General features: G+C 38.0%; 1 long non-coding RNA gene across 2 annotated transcripts in view; it reads left to right on the forward strand.

The window, feature by feature from the left end:
• Positions 1–17,262, forward strand: part of LOC127526118 (uncharacterized) — a 72,589-nt gene extending 55,327 nt beyond the window's left edge. For both annotated transcript variants that reach the window (XR_007933737.1, XR_007933736.1), the window contains one exon: positions 16,876–17,262. This is a non-coding gene — a long non-coding RNA (uncharacterized LOC127526118). The remainder of the gene's footprint in view (positions 1–16,875) is intronic.
• Positions 17,263–18,744: the final 1,482 nt, after the last annotated feature.

The following is an 18,744-nucleotide window of genomic DNA, read 5'->3' on the forward strand; positions in this document are numbered from 1 at the left end:
TGAAACAGGAAGCACATGGACACAAATCTACACAAACATGGGAAGAATGTGTCGACTCCTTATAAACGTAGCCAGGGAAACAAACTCCGGTGTCTAGGCCTGAAAGATAGCAGCACAGTTAACAAATGTTACAAGTTTCATTGCATTTTCATCATTGCTCTAAAGTTTGTGACCCCTTGCTACCTGAAACCCACTCCCTATGCCTAGAATCACTTAATTTATTATTGAATTCAGAGTTTGCATTCATTGTATATAATATCAGACAATTTCTCATCTTCTATTGTCTGAACCTGACTCACTTGACATGGTGTTCCGGCTCCCTACTCCTGACGTCACGCTTCCCCCTCCCCTCGGCCCACAGTCTCTGTCTCGGATTAGCATGAATATATCGCTCCTGCAAGCAAACTATGATTGTTAGTATGATGGCAAAAGTCTCAAAATCAACTGGAATGTTCAAGCAAATTCTAGAAAAAAGCCCGATCTAAATCCATTAAGTAGTTTTCTAGTTCGCTAATTAAGCAAAGTTAAGGTTATGCCCTGAGGCTGGGGAGTGAGTGAGGAGGGCCCCACCCCCTTCCCAGCAGCCCACTGCATCTGTCTTGGTTTCGCATAAATAAAGCAGTACCGCAAGCAAACTATGATACGTAAAGCGATGAGAGAAGTCGAAAAAAATCAACCGGAATGTTCAAGCAAATTATAGAAAAATACCTGATCTAAATTCGTTAAGTAGTTCTCTTGTGAAAAGCGGACAGACATACAGATAGACAAACAGACGTTGGATTTTATATATAGAGATGCTGTATATGCTATTATGTACATTCAATAAATACTTCCATTGATGTATTTTAATATTTATACATGTTCTGTTCCAGGGATCATTATCTATGAAGTTTACCAAATAACAAAGATTAGCTGAATGATTGATCTGAGGACTTGATTATTAATCCAATCTTCAATTATTTTTTTTTAATAATTTGAATAGAGCACTCTAGTATCATTGATATGACTGTATGGTACAATGAATAAGAAGTACCAAGTGGCATTACATTTACAATGCAGGTAGAGAAAAGCCAAGCAAAATGACACCTTTTATTTTGCTTGGCTTTTCTCTACATTCATAATGGCTAACACGGTACAACACCAAGTACAATTTACAATGCAGAATATTTACCAGCCATGGGTGAACCAATAATTAATTTAATGTCATTTTAGTTTAATAAAGGAATTAAACATGTTTATATATGTGCTCTTTTTAGTTCTCCCCTTATTATTAAGACGTTCATGTTAGGTTAACTAATGTCTCTAAATTGGTCCAGTGTTCCTGACTGAGTTCATTGATGGAGTGGTGCCTCAGTAGGGTCCATTCCTGCTTTGTGCCCAGTTCTGCTGGACAGGTCACAGGTGGCAGCAATCAATAATTGAAAGAGTGAAAATAAACATATCAAATATTAAAAAACACCCATAAAAACCTCAGGCTTGAATAAGAGAGCTGCAGCTGTTGATCATAGGTGTATAAGTAGAGTAAGATGGCCATATGTGTGCAGTTGTAACCATTTCATTTAAAGACATTGACATATAAATAGAGCAGGTCCAGTTTGGTGTGTCCACAAATGGAACATGCTAATTAAAGTTTGTTTGTTCTGATGTCTTTCTAGTTAAATCACCAGCATTCTAGGTTCAGAATGATACACTCATTAGAATATTAGTATAAAGTGATTCACTTCTGTTCCAGAATTAATAAACATTAATCAGGATGATGAACTTCCCAAGGCAGTACCATGGATGAATTCAGTCAGTAGTTCAATGACTGGATAAAATATTTTAGTTTTAATTGTAAGGTACTTGCTTTTAATCATTACTTATTTACAGAACTACTTTTGCCTTTTACACTCATTCTGATTTTATAAGATGAAACACATTCAACATTAAAATATCACCTGAAATAAGAAGTTTAAGCTGGTTTCCTGCCGTAAACAAGTGGCACAGTATCTGAACTCGCCGTGACTCGCCATGAGATGTAAAAGTTCATCCATTGCACATTAACTTTTATAGATATAGGACAGTTCCAAGTCCTTTGCACCTTATTTTTTTCCTTCCTTTCAATCTTTGTTCTTTCCAGCTTTTGTTGTAAGGTGCAACAGGTGGCTGTAATCACAGTGCTACCTCAGATGTTATAGACTTAGTCAGCCTTCAGATCTTTCAAATCCTCTTCGCTCACTCTGTGACAATTTTCAAGTTTGCAGGTTGTCCAGATGGCAGTTGAGAAGGGCCGACCACTTGGGTCTATGCCTACAATGATAGCAGCATATCTTTGATTTACCAGCTCACAGAACAGAAAATGGCACAGCCAATCACAGAGTTGTTGAATCACATTAAAGGAATTCAGTCTCCTAAGAAAAAAAGTCTCTTTCCTTTCTTATATAGTTCCTTTGTGTTACGAGACCAGTGACTGTAGCAGTGCTTCATGTTAACATCCACTCCCTGAATAGTGACCGGACATAGGGGCTCTTTTGTGTGGTGAAAGTCAATAACCAGTTCTTTGGTTTTGCTGATTTTAAGATGCAGAAAATTCTCTTTGTACCAAGAAACAAACTTCTCCACCAAACTTCTCCTATACTGTCTTACCCCTTTATCAATCCTCCCCATAGCTGCACAATCATCTAAGAATTTCTGCAAGTGACATGAACTGGTGTTATATTTCAAGTCTTAGGTGTGCAGAGTGAAGAGAAAAGGAGACAGGATTTTTCCTTGTGGTGCTTCCAGTGCTGCTCACATTCATATCAGAAACACAGTCCTTGAGTCACATAAATTGCGGTCCGGTCTGCCTGCCAGATAGTTAGTCCATTATCCAGGGCACCATAGGATCATCCATATGCATATATCTGAACTTACCTCTTAACAGGGATGACTGGATGGTGTTGAAGACACTAGAGAAATTTGAAAAGCATAATCCTCACAATGCTGCCAGCTTTGTCCAGGTGAGAAAAAGCCTTGTGGAGCAGATAATTGCAACTTCCACTCAAATCTTTGTCCAATAAGCAAACCACAGAGGGTCCAGGTGGTCTAATACAAGAGGAGATGTATAGTCCAGGACTAGTCTCACAAAGGTCTTCATGATGTGAGACATAAATGCAACCAGTCTGTAGTCATTAGTTGAAGTGGAACAGGAATGATGCTGGAAGTGTTCCACAGCAGCAGCACTTTGTGGAGCCTTAGGGACAGACTGAATATGTGACAGAGGACATGGTAAAGTTGGTCAACACGGGCCTTAAGAACTCGAGGGATGACTCTGTCTGGTCTTGCAGATTTTCCTGTGTGTAGCTTTCTCAGTTGTCTCCCTCCTTGGTCTTCAGTTATTGACCGCCTATACTGATGGTCAGAGGAGGACTCATCACTGGCCATTCCAGTTGTGTGGGGAGACTGGTTGTTAGAAGAAGCTGTCAGTTGGAGGGCAAATCTATTAAAAAAATTGCTTCAGTGCATTAACTTTTTCCACATTCCCATCTATCACCGAGTGCTGGACTGCTGGAGTCTAGTAGTAATGCCCAGTCCTTTCCAGATATATTTCACGTTATTCTGAGTGAGTTTGCTTTCTATTTTAGTACAGAAATCTCATTTTCTTAAGTAATTACACAAATATGAAAAATCCAATACGTTCCATGGTAATTTTTTTTAACTTACAGTAAACGTTAGCATAAAACATTTGTGACCTTTACTAAATGCAGATATAGTGGTTTTAAAGAAATTTTGTAACTGGAAAAAAAACGAAAAAAAACAGGACTTTATATATACTCTCAAAAAAGAAACCCCTTTTGTTCCTTTTGTAGGGAAAAAGGATGGAAGAAATCTTGAAAAAAACAATTGAGAGAGACCCTCTTCCTGGTAGGTTAGGTGTGGAATGAATGTCAAAACATTGGGTAAATATAATTCACAAAACAGAACACAAGTAAATCTCTTTACAGAGCAAAATGTCCAACCTAACATTGCCACCTCTGAAATTTAATGCAATAGTACAAAGTACAAGACAAAATGCAAGAATAGATTATGTGGTATTCTTTGTTCGTTCTGGAAGCTTCAATAAAGAGTTCAGTGCGAGCAAAGAATACCTCATGGTGTCAGAAGTGGAGTTCGTCCTGTAGGAAACTGCGTGAACTTCTCAAGCTAAACCACAACGAGAGCTGCCTGTTGTGAAATAAAGTGACCTGCAGAACTAACGACAGCCAACAGTACTGGCAGTAAGTTATTTCAGTTGCTTTTAAGTCTGCCTCAGTGAAATGGACTAGTTTAAACTTCTTCCGCGGCTAGTCCTAACTGGCAATGTTAGTGAAAACTGCCGTAGATGGGAACAGAAATACAGACTGTACATGACCAGTGTAGGAAGTTTACAATACACTTGAAATAGCCAAGGCAGACCCACAAATGATTACAATAGTAGTAGTTTTGGACTCTTTAAAAAACTATTGTGCACCCAGAAAATTTGGTATTTGAAAGACACTTACTTGCAACATGCAAGAACCGCTGCAAATAGACAGGTTTATTACCAGACTCAGGCAATGGAGCACAAACTGTGAATTTGGCCCCACTGAGAATAATATGATAAGGGACAACATTGACTTCAGCATTAAAGACAAGCACGTAAAAAAAAAAATAAATTCTCAGAGCTTGGTCTGAATTTAGAAAAAGTTACTGACATTTGCAGAGCTTCAGAGATAGCCAGAGAGCAAATTAACATAACAACAAAAGTGAAGAAAGAAAATGAAGTACACATGCTCACTCAGGCTCATAAAGCACAGGTACAGAGCAAACAGAAAACTGCTAAGAATGGAGCATGGGATCCGCATAGAGACAAAAATGATAAACCTGTTTCTTACAAAAGAGAAAGGTGATACAAAATCATGCAGCACATGTGGCAAAGAGCATCGTCCCAAAACATATCCAGTGTATGGCCTGATGTGCAGAAACTGTGGCAAAATAAACCATTGCGCTAAAATGCGCAGATATAAAGTAGAACAGCCCACTCAGACTGTGGATACACTGGTGGTTGGAATCTTGCAGTGTTCCCAGTTGAATGTGCTACAGACAGCTGAGAATGGTGCTTGGCATGAGATCTTGTCAGTTCAAGGGGTCCCAATAAAATTTAAACAGGACACAGGTGCAGATGCCAATGTGATGTCATTAATGCAATTTAACAGACTCCCGGGGGACATACTCCTTAAACTTACGAAAACAAAGCTGATTGCATATGGTGGAGCTAAGTTCAGTCCTGCTAGGTGCACCTACCTGAGATGAAGTACTACTGGCACAGAAACAGAATTAAAGTTCTTCATCACAAACCAGTCTTTTGCCTCAATCCTAGGGAGAGAAGCATGTGAACAATTGAATATGTGAAACGAGTTGACAAGATACAAATGCATTCACCAGCAACCATACAAGAGTTAGTGAGCACGTATCATGATGTGTTTCAAGGTCCGGGTGAATTCCCTGGTGAACATCAGATTCATATCGATCCAGAGGTGACACCATTTATACACAGCTGTCGGAAAATTCCATTAGGACAAACTGAAAGAGACAGTCATCTAGAACAACAAAATGTTATCACACCAGTAACAGAATCGACTGGAAGCTGGTGGTTACAGAAAAGAAAAATAGCAAACAACTGAATATGTTGAGACCCACGCGAGTTGAACAAGGCTATCAAAAGACAACATTTCTCTATTACAACTCCCAATGAAGTCCACAACAAACTGGCTGGAAAAAAAATATTCACTATTCTTGATGAAAAGGGTGGATATTGGCAAATCAAGCTAGATAGAGAGTCATCAATGCTCTGCACTTTCAACACTCCATGGGGACGGTACATAATCAAAAGTCTTCTGTTTGGAATCCATTCTGCAAGTGAGGTCTTCCAACAGAAGAACAATGGAACATTTGGAGACATACCTGGTGTGCACATCATTACAGATGACATGATTATTACAGTTGCAGATGACAGAGTGTGCAGAAATCCTTCACAAGGTGAGGCAGAAAAATATTAAATTCAGTGCAAATAAGATACAATATAAGGTTTCCAGAGTTAAGTATATGGGACACATAATGACAAGCGAGGGAGCCAGATACAGACAAAATGAAAGCAATTGTCAACATGCGAAACCCAGAAGATAAGAAGGCATTGCAGTGCCTACTGGGCATGATTAAATATCTGGCACAATATGTTGCCAATGAAGCAGCAATAACAGCACCCTTGAGTCAGATGTTGAGGAAAGATGCACAGTGGCTTTGGTGACCTGAACATGAAACCGCACTAGGTAATCTCAAGAAATCTCTGATGGACGCACCAATACTAACATTTTTTGATCCAGAGCAAGGAATAGTTCTTCAGGCTGATGCTTCAAAAGATGGACTTGGTGCATGTGACACAGTCAGAATGCAACTAGGCACAGATTAGGAAAGAGTTGCTGCCTGTAGTTTTTGCGGCAAGGAAGTTTCATCAGTAGTTGTCCAATCAGATCATAAACCACTGGAGCCATCTTCACAAAGCCCTTAGGACAGACTCTGGCAAAGTAAAGTATACATCTGGCAAGGACATGCGCATAGCAGATGCCTTATCCTGAGCATATGGTGTTGAAAAAAACATTAGATAATGTATGTGTGATGATGAGAAAGTTGTTTATGCTATGGAAGCAACCAAAGCTAAAGGAGAGGACCAATATACACAACTACAAAGTGCAACCTCCGAGGATGAAACATTCCAAAAAGCTAAGCACTATGCACAAGGACGAGTGGCCAAAACGAAGAAAACAGATGGACGTGGCACTGCAAGTATACTGGCTAATCAGCGATAGTATCAAGGTCAGTAATCATGTCTATATGTTTGGTGACAGAATCATCAACCCTGCCAGAATGAGGTCAATGATGCTAAAAAAATTACACATTGCTCAGCAGGGTATTCAGAGAACCAAAGAACAAGCACGCAAGTACATGTACTGGCTTGGCATGTCCACCGATATAGAACAAATTGTGAATTTCCCCTCGGGATTAATAAAGTATCTATCAAATGATAGAAAAATGCAGTGCTTCTCAACATCTCCCAGGAAATCAAAGAAAACCCCTAAAAAGTCATGACTTACCTGAATTGCCATGGTTCAAAGTTGGTGTAGACATCTTTGAGCTACAAGGTCAGTCATTTCTTCTAAGGCCTGGTTTATACTTTATGTGACATGACACATGCTGCAGTGGACGCTCCTGCTACGCAAGCGTTTTACTGTTCATACTTGCACGCGCACTTTATGTAAATCTAGAGGAATCCAGCAGGTGGCAGTGCGAGATATTATCACGGTGAGAACAGGTTCGGCTTCACTGTGTTGTGAATTGCCTGGAACACCCATTAAATTCTGATGACACCTTACTGCAATATCTCTGAAAAGGATGTTTAATGATTAAATCCATCAATCCAAGGATGTGTCCATTCCAGCAAGCATTGGGCACGAGGCAGAAACAATGCCTGTTTGGGGCCTCCGCTCATCACAAGGTGAATACAAGCACACACATACACTGGTCATTTTAGCGGCACCAAATCCCCAAATCTGCATATCTTTGGAAGGAAACCGGAGCACAGTGTGGAAACCCAGCAGGGAAACATATAAACTCCAAGCAGGAAATACCAGCGACGTGACTTCCTGTGAGACAGCAGTGCTACCGCTCCACCACCATGTCACTCCCATGTGTGTAATTATAAACAGTATTCATTATTTAAATGAAATTAACAATTTATCTGTAAAATGTAACATACATACTTTAATGCATTTCATCATGAAAGTGATATCAAGTATAAATATAAAGATTCTAAATTTGCAGAGAGTTGGAATATCATACATTTAATGTGTTCTGTGTAGTGATCTATTACTGCTTGCTGCTGCTGTCCGGTCAGGAGGAAGTCCAAGAAGCTCGTAGCGATTAAAAATTGGAATGACGTTTACGATGGTCTGCTTTAATGATAAAGTAAACTACAAGGTTAAAGTGGACATTTTGAGATTAAAGCCAAAATTTCTACTTTAATCACAAAATACATGATTTCACCATGTCCTTAATTTTTTTTCTCTGTGGCTCAAATACAGCACTGTACATTATGTTGCTGTTGTGAAGTTGCAAAAAAAAAAGATGCCACAAAAGATGGCATGTGAGACTTTTAAAATGTATTGTGTCATTACGATCGGGAATATGCAACAATTGAATATAAAAGCACCACAAACGCATCTGTATGTCGGCATTTTGCTTCACCACATCGAACCATTCATCAAACATTGAAGTGCGTGCATCAATTCCGTAAGATCCGCACAGAAGCTTTCTGTCACATGTAGATAGTAAACAGAGACTCTGATGTCACATTCCGATTTTTATCACACTGCGCCCTCCGACTTTTGCTGGTACTGCAACTCACGCACGCATCATGTTAATTTCTGAGGACCTGCTCAGAGGATGCGTCAAATGAACGCTGGGAATATGTGGCAGTCATGATGCGTGAACGTACCCGTTCTGAGTGTGAAGTATAAACGAGCCCTAACAGTAGACTATTTTTCTAAATACCCAGAGGTATAGCAGATTAGGGACAAAACAGCATACACAGTGATTGTAAAACTGAAAGCTGTGTTTTCAAGGATTGGAATTCATAAGGAAGTGATTAGTGACTATGTTCCTTTTGCCAGTGCAGAGGTAAGGCAGTTTACCAAAGACTGCAATATAACATGGAAGTTTTCAAGCCCTGGATATCCCAGGTGAAATGGTATAGTGGAGAGAACAAAAAAGACAAGAAGATGCAGGTTCACCACCTCCAGAAATCCAGCAAGGGGAAGTGAAGTTCGAGAAAGATCCACTAGAAGTGGCAGGGTTCAAAAATACCTGAAAAGTTTAAAGATTTTGTAATGAGCAACGGTAAAGCTTAAGATCCAATGGTGGGCCAGGTACTTGAGACCTCTGGCCCCAGGATTACCTAAGCACGTAGTAATCAGCAGTGAACTGATAAAAATAAAATTACAAAAAAAAACAAAAAACTGTGTGCATTTATACATAGTTGGTTAGTTCGAAAAATGTCAGTATATTTCTGTATGTACTGGAATTGATTTGATAAATAAAAAACTAAACCAGGCAAGGACATGGTCTTGAATCCCAATATCACTTTCTAGTCTGTAGTAAAATAGAGTGGTCAATTTTGTCAAATGCTGTGTTTACATGTAACAACATAATTACAGTGGATTTTCCTTCATCAGTGGATATTAGAATATCGTTTACAACATGTGTTAGTGCTGTTTCTGTACTACTATACATACTATATCCCATACCATGTTCTAAACCCGCATTAATCCTGTGTTGGAGCCTATCCCAGTAAGCACTGGGTGAAAAGCAGGACAATACCTGGACAGGGCACTAGTCCATCGCAGGATGAACACCCACACCACACGCACACACAATAGGGCCAATTTAGTGTTGACAATACGCCTAACCTGTCTGTCTTTTGACTGTAGGAGTACACCTGAGCACCCAGAGGAGGCTCACACAGACATTGGGAGAACATCCAAACTCCATGCAGGGAGGACTCAGGATGCAAACCCTGGTTGCCTTACTGCATGGCAGCAGGATTACCACTGCACCACCCATATTCCATATAATTTCAATTAAACATTTCGTACAGCAGCAAAAAATCAACATTAACTTTATTACAATTTTAAATAATAACCTTAGCATTGCAAAATGTACAGTATACTGGAAAATGATCAGACTGCAAACTTAAGAAAGACTAAAAACAGTTTGGGTAGAACAAAAGGAAGAGAAAAACCAAATCATTCAACTGTATTCCATCAAAAGATTATTACTCTTGTAATGTCAATTATTTTTCCTTTCTTACCATTGGTGTGAAGGGCGCTTGGGCCAAGAAGCCTCAAGAAACTCCATTCTATGGTTAATGACCAGGGCACTGTTTTCACACCATGCAATTTATTAATTCATCTCTTTCTTTCCCCTCTCAGAGAATTTTCCACCTCAGGATTCAGCTGCAGAACAATGACAGAAAAGGGTGCAATTGTTCTTTAACAGGGCCTCCTCAACAACAGAGGAGAGCAGGCTAGTCAAGACTGCAAAAGGGTATGCTGCAGTTAGTTGTGGCATTTGTTTTTGCTTTGGTTTCTCACTTTTGTTAATTTAAAGCATTTCAACTGTGAGGTTTACATCTCATTTTTGATGTATGGAAGTAAAATATGCTAATGTCACAGCTACAGGAGATGGGGTTCAGTTCTTAGACTACCCAATGCTTCTGTGGATTTTGTTTGTTTTCCAAGTATCTTCATGCACATTGTTATTTGCATTCTGTTGTTTGTTTTTCTCTTTCACCTGATATTTACTTGTATGTGTTTGGCTGATTCACCTATCCAAGCTGGCTTATTCTGATCCAGGGCATTTGTGTGGCTGTGCCTTGCGATGAACTTACACCCTTTAGGATTTTTTTATTGTCTTTCTTGTACATGAATGGCTGGGAACGGCCAGGAAAGATGTGTGGGAATCTGGAACAAACTAATCAGACTTGTAGTTAAAGCAAAAACTTTGACAGCCTTTAAGTATCTGGATGAGATATTGGGACAGCTTATCTTTAGCAAAATAACAAACAGACCTGAAGGACTGAATGTTCCACTCTCCTATGTCAGATTTTTATGTACTAATATTCTAGGTGTTGGGTTTCTGCAGTCCTAAAAGTGGATTAGGCAGGTTTAGAAAATTAAGGGATGGATGGAGTAATTGCTTAAACACACTATCATGTTAGGCTTGCAAAAAATGGAAGCATTATAGAAGATATAGACAAGGTCGATATGAAATTATTTAAAGTTTACCTTTGGGTACCATTAAGAAAAGAGTTAACACTATTTAATAAATGTATTAGAACATTAAACATAGACATAAAGCATAACATTAGCATCAAGACATGACTGGAAAATTAAACATTTTTTCCAAAATGATATGGTGATACCAATGACATTTCTTACAAAAATAGTGATGACAAAGCATAATATTATAATTGAAATAACAGCATCAAAAAAGAGGAAGAATGGAGCATAATTTGAACATCTTAACCATGTTGCAGTCATTTATGAAACAACCACCTTCATGATGGCTATGAGAAGTGCAGATAAAATGAACATCCCAATAAGTGGGTTAAAGCAGGTTTTAGAATCTCTGATCCTCTTGATGCAACTGGTGCTACAAAATATGCATCATACATTTCATTATGGGGATACATTGGTTCAGTGGGTAGGCCTGATGCCTCGTAGCTCGAGGGCCCTGTGTTCAAAACGACTTGGCCAACTGTCGGTGTGGAATTTGCATATTGTAAATATCGAGACTCTGCTTAAGCATACAAGACCACATTTATATAAATGTTTTGGAGAAAATGTGTACTGTATATAAAATGAGCAGGTTGCTGTTCTTCACAAACCAGATTTTGTTTATGATAGTACCTTTTATTCAACAATAACAACATTTATTTCTATAGTACATTTTCATAAAAAATGATGTAGCTCAAAGTGCTTTACAAGATGAAGAAAGAAAAATATAAAGACAAAAGTAGGCAATACTAATTAACAAAGAATAAAGTAAGGTCCAATGGCCAGCGAGGACAGAAAAAACAAACAAACAAAAAAAAAAAACTCCAGAAGGATGGAGATAAAAACAAAATCTGCAGGGGTTCCGAAGCCACGAGACCGCCCAGCCACTACTAGGCATTCCACCTAATATAAATGATCTTAATTAGTCCTCATGGTTTTCAGGCTTCACCTGGATGAATTAGATGATGATGGTCATGTGGACTTCAGGCCTTCAATCTACCAATGTAGGGACATCACAGTGCTTTGATCAGGTGGTGGTGGTGCCAATCGCCACCTCAGAAAACTGGAAAAAGAACAGCAGAGAAAGTAGGGGTTAGTATGGATTTCGGAGCCAAGAAGAAGAAAAAAAAGATAATTAAATGCATATAAAGAATATCAGGGTTACACCAAAATTAAGCTATGAAAAAGCCATGTTAAAATAATGAGTTTTAGCAGTTTATTAGAGTGCTCCTCCGTATTAGCCTGGGGAATTTCTATCGGTAAGCTATTCCAGATTTTAGGTGCATAACATCAGAAGGCTGCCTCACCACGCCTTTTTAAGTTTAGCTCTTGGAATTATAAGTAGACACTCAATTGAAGATCTAAGGTTAAGATTTGGAGTGTAAAGTGAGAAGCATTTCGAGATATAGGATGGAGTGAGATTATTTAAGGCTTTGTAAACTATAAGCAGTATTTTAAAGTCAATTCTAAATGGTAGGAGTAACCAATGTAGTGACATCAGAACTGGAGTGATGTGCTTGGATTTTCTTTTCCTAGTTAAAATTCTGGCAGTTGCATTCTGCACTTATTGAAATCAATTGATGACTTTTTGGGTAGTCCTGAGAGGAGTGCATTACAGTAATCTAATCTAATTTAAATTATTTAATTACATACTGTATTTCTGACAAAAAATCTCAAATTCTAGAATATCTGTCTAGGCTCTTTAAATCCATGAAAGCATGGATTTTTAAATTTACTGTGTGACTAAAGTCTGTCAAGAGAAAGTAATTCTGCACAGAATCAGAAACTGAGAGTACAAACTGTCCGCACATCCATTCATTCTCTAGACCCATTTCATTTAAATTTTAGGGTCATGAGGGCCAGAGTGGTCCATTCATAGTATATGCTCACATTTAATCATTCTGGGCAAGTCACACATTAACTTGGATGTATGCTTTTTGTATTCCAAAGAAAAACTGGAGTACATTGAGAAAAATCTAGGGTGAACATGTGCACTTTACAGAAAATGACACAGTTGGGGATGCAGAGTCTAAAGGATCTACTTTGTTAACCTACTGGCCTAAATATATTGCATAATTTTAAAATGCTTATATTTTATGTTTAGGCAGTATGCAGTGAAAGATTAGCACTTCATCTTTACAGATTCAGCATCCTGGAATTGGATCTGCATGTTCTCCCCATGTTTACATGTGTTTTCTTTTAGGTACTTCAGTTTTCCTCCCACCTGCTCGAAGGCATGTAAGAAAGGGTGACAACTTTACAATTGTGAACCTGTGATGAACTGGTACCCTGTTGTTTCTTGCCTTTTGGCCAGTGCTGCCAGCATAGGCTCTGGCCCCCCATGGCCTTGATTTTGATTATGTGGCACTGAAAATAATGGAACAATTGACCTTTTTATATTCACCCTTTCTCTGAAGCAATTTTACTTGATATAGTCAGATACTGCATGCTTATACAGTTCATTAAGGAGTTGAAAATGCTCTAGAAATATTAAATATATCTTTTAGGTATCTAATTATTTCTGTATCATTGTTTTTTAGGAATTTTGTTAGTCTTGGTGAATATTTCATAGTTTCTATTTTCTGTAAACCATACCCATGATTGCACATAAATTTTATTTTGCTAAAACAGAATATATTCTTTCAACTGTGATGCTACCAGTGTGCCCATTAAGGAAGATTGCTACATTAAATAAAGTTTATGAGTTCTGATGAGGCTTGATCATTGCTGACCCTCATGCAGGGTTTCAAAGCCACATGACTCTTAGCACTCTTAAAAGTTTTTTTTTAAATTTTATTTTGTAAATTTCCTCTGTTTCCTGAATTTCCCCTTGGGATTAACAAGGTATCTATCTATCTATCTATCTATCTATCTATCTATCTATCTATCTATCTATCTATCTATCTATCTATCTATCTATCTATCTATCTATCTATCTATCTATCTATCTATCTATCTATCTATCTATCTATCTATCTATCTATCTATCTATCTATCTATCTATCTATCTATCTGTTTACTCAAACCTTGTTGGTATCTTGTTAATAACCACAAGGAATGTTTACTTTGGCCTCCTTAATAGGAGCTGCCATGAGCCAACCAACTCTCTTATCATAACCATGTTTTGCAATGTGCACAGACAGCACAGTTGTGTATATTACAGTAATATCTAAAGTGTATATATGAAAACAAAGTTCCCATGTAAACACTTTTATGAGTTATTTTAGCCCTACAAGAGTTCTTTTAACACTAGCAATTTATCCTGAGAATGACTAAAGCTACTGTATATTGAGAAAAGAATGTACCTGTTCATCTTTTGAACCCAATTTTACCAGTACATGATCAATTAATGCCAATATACAATCTGTAATGATCCTTACACCGCCCTCGTGATTTTCTTTCCGCATAAGCCCAATTCAAACAACAGGATATGTGGATGGATCTGTACAGCAAAAATTCTTTTGATGATGGTTAAGGGTGCCATGGTAGCAGAGTAATTAGTGCTGCTGCTTCTTCAAGAATCCAAGACCTCACTGCCATCTCTGTGGGGCTTTTCTCAGGGTACTCTGGTTTTCATTCTACAGTACATTACCAAAGATTTACAGGTTAGCTTGATTGCTGATCTCAAACTGTCCCAGGTGTGTGTGTGTCTGTGCCACACAATAGACTAGGATTCTTGTCAGGCCTGCTTTCTAGCATGAGGCTTTCTGACTTGATAGGCTCCTACATACTAAACCCCTGAATTAGATTAAGCAGATTTGAGAATTATATTATACCAGCCATCCCCTGTGGCTCTGCTCACATAGTAGTGAAATAGGATGGTGAGGAGGGCCCCGTCTGGCTCCCCACTCCTGACATCATGCTTCCTCCTCCCCTCAGCCCACTCCCTCTGTCTCTGATTAACGCAAATATATCGCTCCTGCTGACGTCCGAGGTTCGATTCCCGAGAGGGAGTGCAGTGGAGTTTGTACGCCTGATGAGCCCAGAATGAGGGCGAAACACGTGTCGCGTACTCTTTGCATTTATTTGACAGTAAACTATTTCAACCATATATATATATATATATATATATATATATATATATATATATAATAGAGAGAGAGACAGATATTATCGTTATGGTGTTGCTATGTAGTCAGTGCTAATATTGATTTGAAAACCTAACCTTTTTAACCACGTACAGAACATCCTCCTTACATTACAAACATGTATTTGAAAAAAATGTTGCCTTGGTTGTTTTTGGTATTGGGGTTAGTAATCATTGCCCCTTAGCATGTATTAGGAGTACTGGTAAGAAACAACATGCTCTTTCATGATGGTTAATAGATTGTTTTAAACTTCTAATGAGCATGCCTTTCTAAATGATATTGCACTTAATCATATTCATTATGATTAAGTGCAACTCCTTACTAGGGGCTTTTGTTTTGTGGTTGATAAGCGTGCACCTTTCAAGAATTTTACAGGACAAATCAAGTGCTTGGCTTTCCTCTGAACTTTCACCTCTCTCTTCAAGACTAAGAAATAAAGCATGAGCTCTTGCTAGATGGACCAGTGACTATTCTCAATAATGTACATTTAGGCAGCTGGTGATTGATTATTGTTGAAATTTTTAAAATTCAGTCCTATTCTGTAAGACAAGTCTAATAAATTTTTCACTTCCATTATTCCTAACATTGCATGTGTTGACCATGAGCTTTTACTGAACTTGGAAAGTCTTGGATACTGCGCACAAGTACCTTGGACTGATTTGCAGTATACTTTAAACGTTAGCTCTTTTGTGGTTTTGTTTTTAATTTTGAAATCATTTGAAATAAATTCAAGTGAGGGATGTATTCTGAGTTTAAATAAATGTTTTTAATTAATACTTTATATAGCATCTTAAATCCTGAGCACTGTCACACATTAAATGCCAAATCAGCCTTTTATATGGTTGTGAAGCATACCATTTCCCATGTTTTATTTAAGGACAACGTTAGAAGAAGTGGTAGATATTAATCAGATGCATTTCTTTCCCAGGAACTGAACAGGTAGCCTTTATATGTAAAATGGCAAAACCTAGCCAGTAGACCATAATACCTGCCTGTCCTTTGAGTATGAGCTTAAATCAGGAGACAGTGGGACTTGATAAACAATTCACAGGTTTTCAAATAGAATCTGGGGTGACCAATAAATGAGGGTGTTAAATAAAATAATTGTCTCACCATCAGAAAGAAATATGTTAATTTCATTCTTGATTTTCAGAAATGTGTTTTTGCTGCATTTTAGATTCAACTTTATGAGAGTTTTGGTGTTTATCTCATTCTTTTTAACAAATTTCACTTATTTCTGATTCCTTTTTGTGAGATTGTACGCTAGCAGCCATATTTCTTTTTTGTGATCTATCAGGTCTCTTTCACTTGGGTCTAGGTTGAAAATATGATCTTCCAATTACTGTTCTAACATTACATTTATAAGGACAGTGATAATAACCGTGAAGTTAGACTATGAAAAGAGCAGGCTAAATTTGAAAGAATCTGGGACACAGAATCATGTGACTCTAATTAATTTCCTTTCAACGTGTGGGCTTATCACTATGTAAAAATTAAGGAAATGTGCTCTGATATAGCTTTCAAGTGCACAGAAATCCAGAGCTTCAGTCACTTGTCACAAGTCTATTGTCCGTCCTTTGACCCCATGGAATGAGAACGTGTTATGCAAGTCAACTAGTCCTTCCTGGAGAAATATGACTGATTTGAAGTATTATAAATAATTAAAAAAAAACAGCTTATGGATTTAGAATGTTACAAAATTACGGAGGGTACATATTGTGGAGCTGCGGGCTACAAATTATTTGAAATACAAATTGAGCTTCACTCAGCCCTGATTTTCCAAATCCTTATCCAAATGCAGGGCAGCATTATGCTTTAGATTATCCTAGTATCAATAGACATAATTGAGAATCATCCTTAGATGTCACATCAGTCAATAATATGTCAAACAAGCAGTCAAAGAATTGTCTTTTGTTTTGCAGGAGGAAGTGGCAAGATGGGGGGGAAAAAAAGAAGATGCAACCTCCATAAAAATACCGTTGGAACTGAATCTTGATCAAAGCACTGTGAAACAACATGTCTTCCCATTATACCAGTGAAAGGAAATCTACAAAAATAAATTAGCAAAAGCTAATGATAGTTTATAAAAAAAGAACTGAGAGCATCATCATCAACATCTATCCAAAACTACACTCTTTGCATCTGTTTTGTGATACCCATTACTGGAATGTGTAATACTGCTACAAAACCCAGTTATACAACTACTGGTGAACACTCATTTAAGCTTTTGTCTCCCTCCCTATAAAACCCATTTGCTTGTGTCTGTTCTAAACATTTGATCTTCTTTGATATTAACCGCGACAAAGGACAGCTTCCTTTGACTTTTAATTACTTTCCCTTTAGGTATAGGTCTCCATGATTTCTGCTATTTAGTGTGATAGCAAAGCCACATAATATCAACTTGGTCTATTTGCCTTAAGCAATTGCTTATCAAAATAATCTGGTATTTCTTGTACTCTGTTGTATTTATTTCTTCTCTATTTCAGAGTCTTATTTACAATAGCTAAAGACAAAAAAGTTGGGGCACCATAGTAACCAGGCCTTTAACGACCTCTTAGGCACAGCCATCAGCAGTGTGTCTGTCTGCGGTGACAGTGTCGACCTTGGCAGTGACATTCATGTCTCTGGTGACTCCTCCTATGAAGTTAGTAGATTGGGAGAGAATCGGAGGTCATGAGATCGCTGGAAAGGGGGTGTGTGGTGCTCCTGATATCTGTGCAAAAGGACGAAGGTCCAAGTCTTTAGAATCTTGGTGCTTCCTGTCTTGCTATATGGTTGTGAGACATGGACACATTCCAGTGACCTGAGACAAAGACTGGACTCCTTTGGTACTGTGTCTTTCTGGAAAATCCTTGGGTACCATTGGTTTGACTTTGCTCATGAAGTCCCAAATGAGGAACATTACCTGCATTGTGAGGGATTGTCAGTTACGGCACTACGGCCAAGGGTGATCCAGCTCATAGGATCTTCATTGTTGGGGACCCGAGTGGCTGGACCAGGTCAAGGGGTCACCCCTCTAGTATACTATATACAGGTTAAGTGTACTATAGACCTGCTAAATCTAAGTTAGTGAAATGCTGCTACTCAACAAGCAATATTTAGCTTCACAGTTCAGCTCCGTAGCACTGGAACAGACTACCCTACCATAATAAGTACAATGTTCTTTTTCATAAATAATAATTTGTTTGCAATTGCAAACATTAAATATTATACAATAAAGTATTTTCTGGAGTAATAATGTTTCATATCAAACAAATAACATGAACTTTTAAAACCTTCCTTAATCCAATTCACCAATTTGAATTTGTCATATAACCTACAACAAATCTCTTTTGGGATGCTGGAGGAAAACTGGACTACACAAAGGAAAATTAAAAGGGAGAGCATGTGTATACCCCACAAAGACAATAACTGACCATAGGATCTGAACCCATGATAATGGGTCCATAAGGTGGCAGTATCATCTACTTTTGACGACCATCATGTAATGACACTTTTATGAACAAATGTATTTCTTTCTATCAAGACACAAGATGACCCAAAGAAAAATGACTTATGTACATCTTAAGAAGAGATAAAGCATTACTAGTGATAAGCAGCTTCACAGAAGAGAAAGGAAGGTTACAGCCAGTATGGAGTAAAGTGCATGTGGCAGCACCCATGAACACCTTTCCTTTTCACGCTCATGTTGAGTATTTTTGCCAGACTTTTCTACAGATCAGTTTTCTTTGACAATTTATTTTTTCATAACAAAGTTGGCATAATATAAAAAAACAGTGATTGTTGCCTTA

Source organism: Erpetoichthys calabaricus, chromosome 17 (genome assembly GCF_900747795.2).
Source record: "Erpetoichthys calabaricus chromosome 17, fErpCal1.3, whole genome shotgun sequence".
Lineage (NCBI taxonomy): Eukaryota > Metazoa > Chordata > Cladistia > Polypteriformes > Polypteridae > Erpetoichthys > Erpetoichthys calabaricus.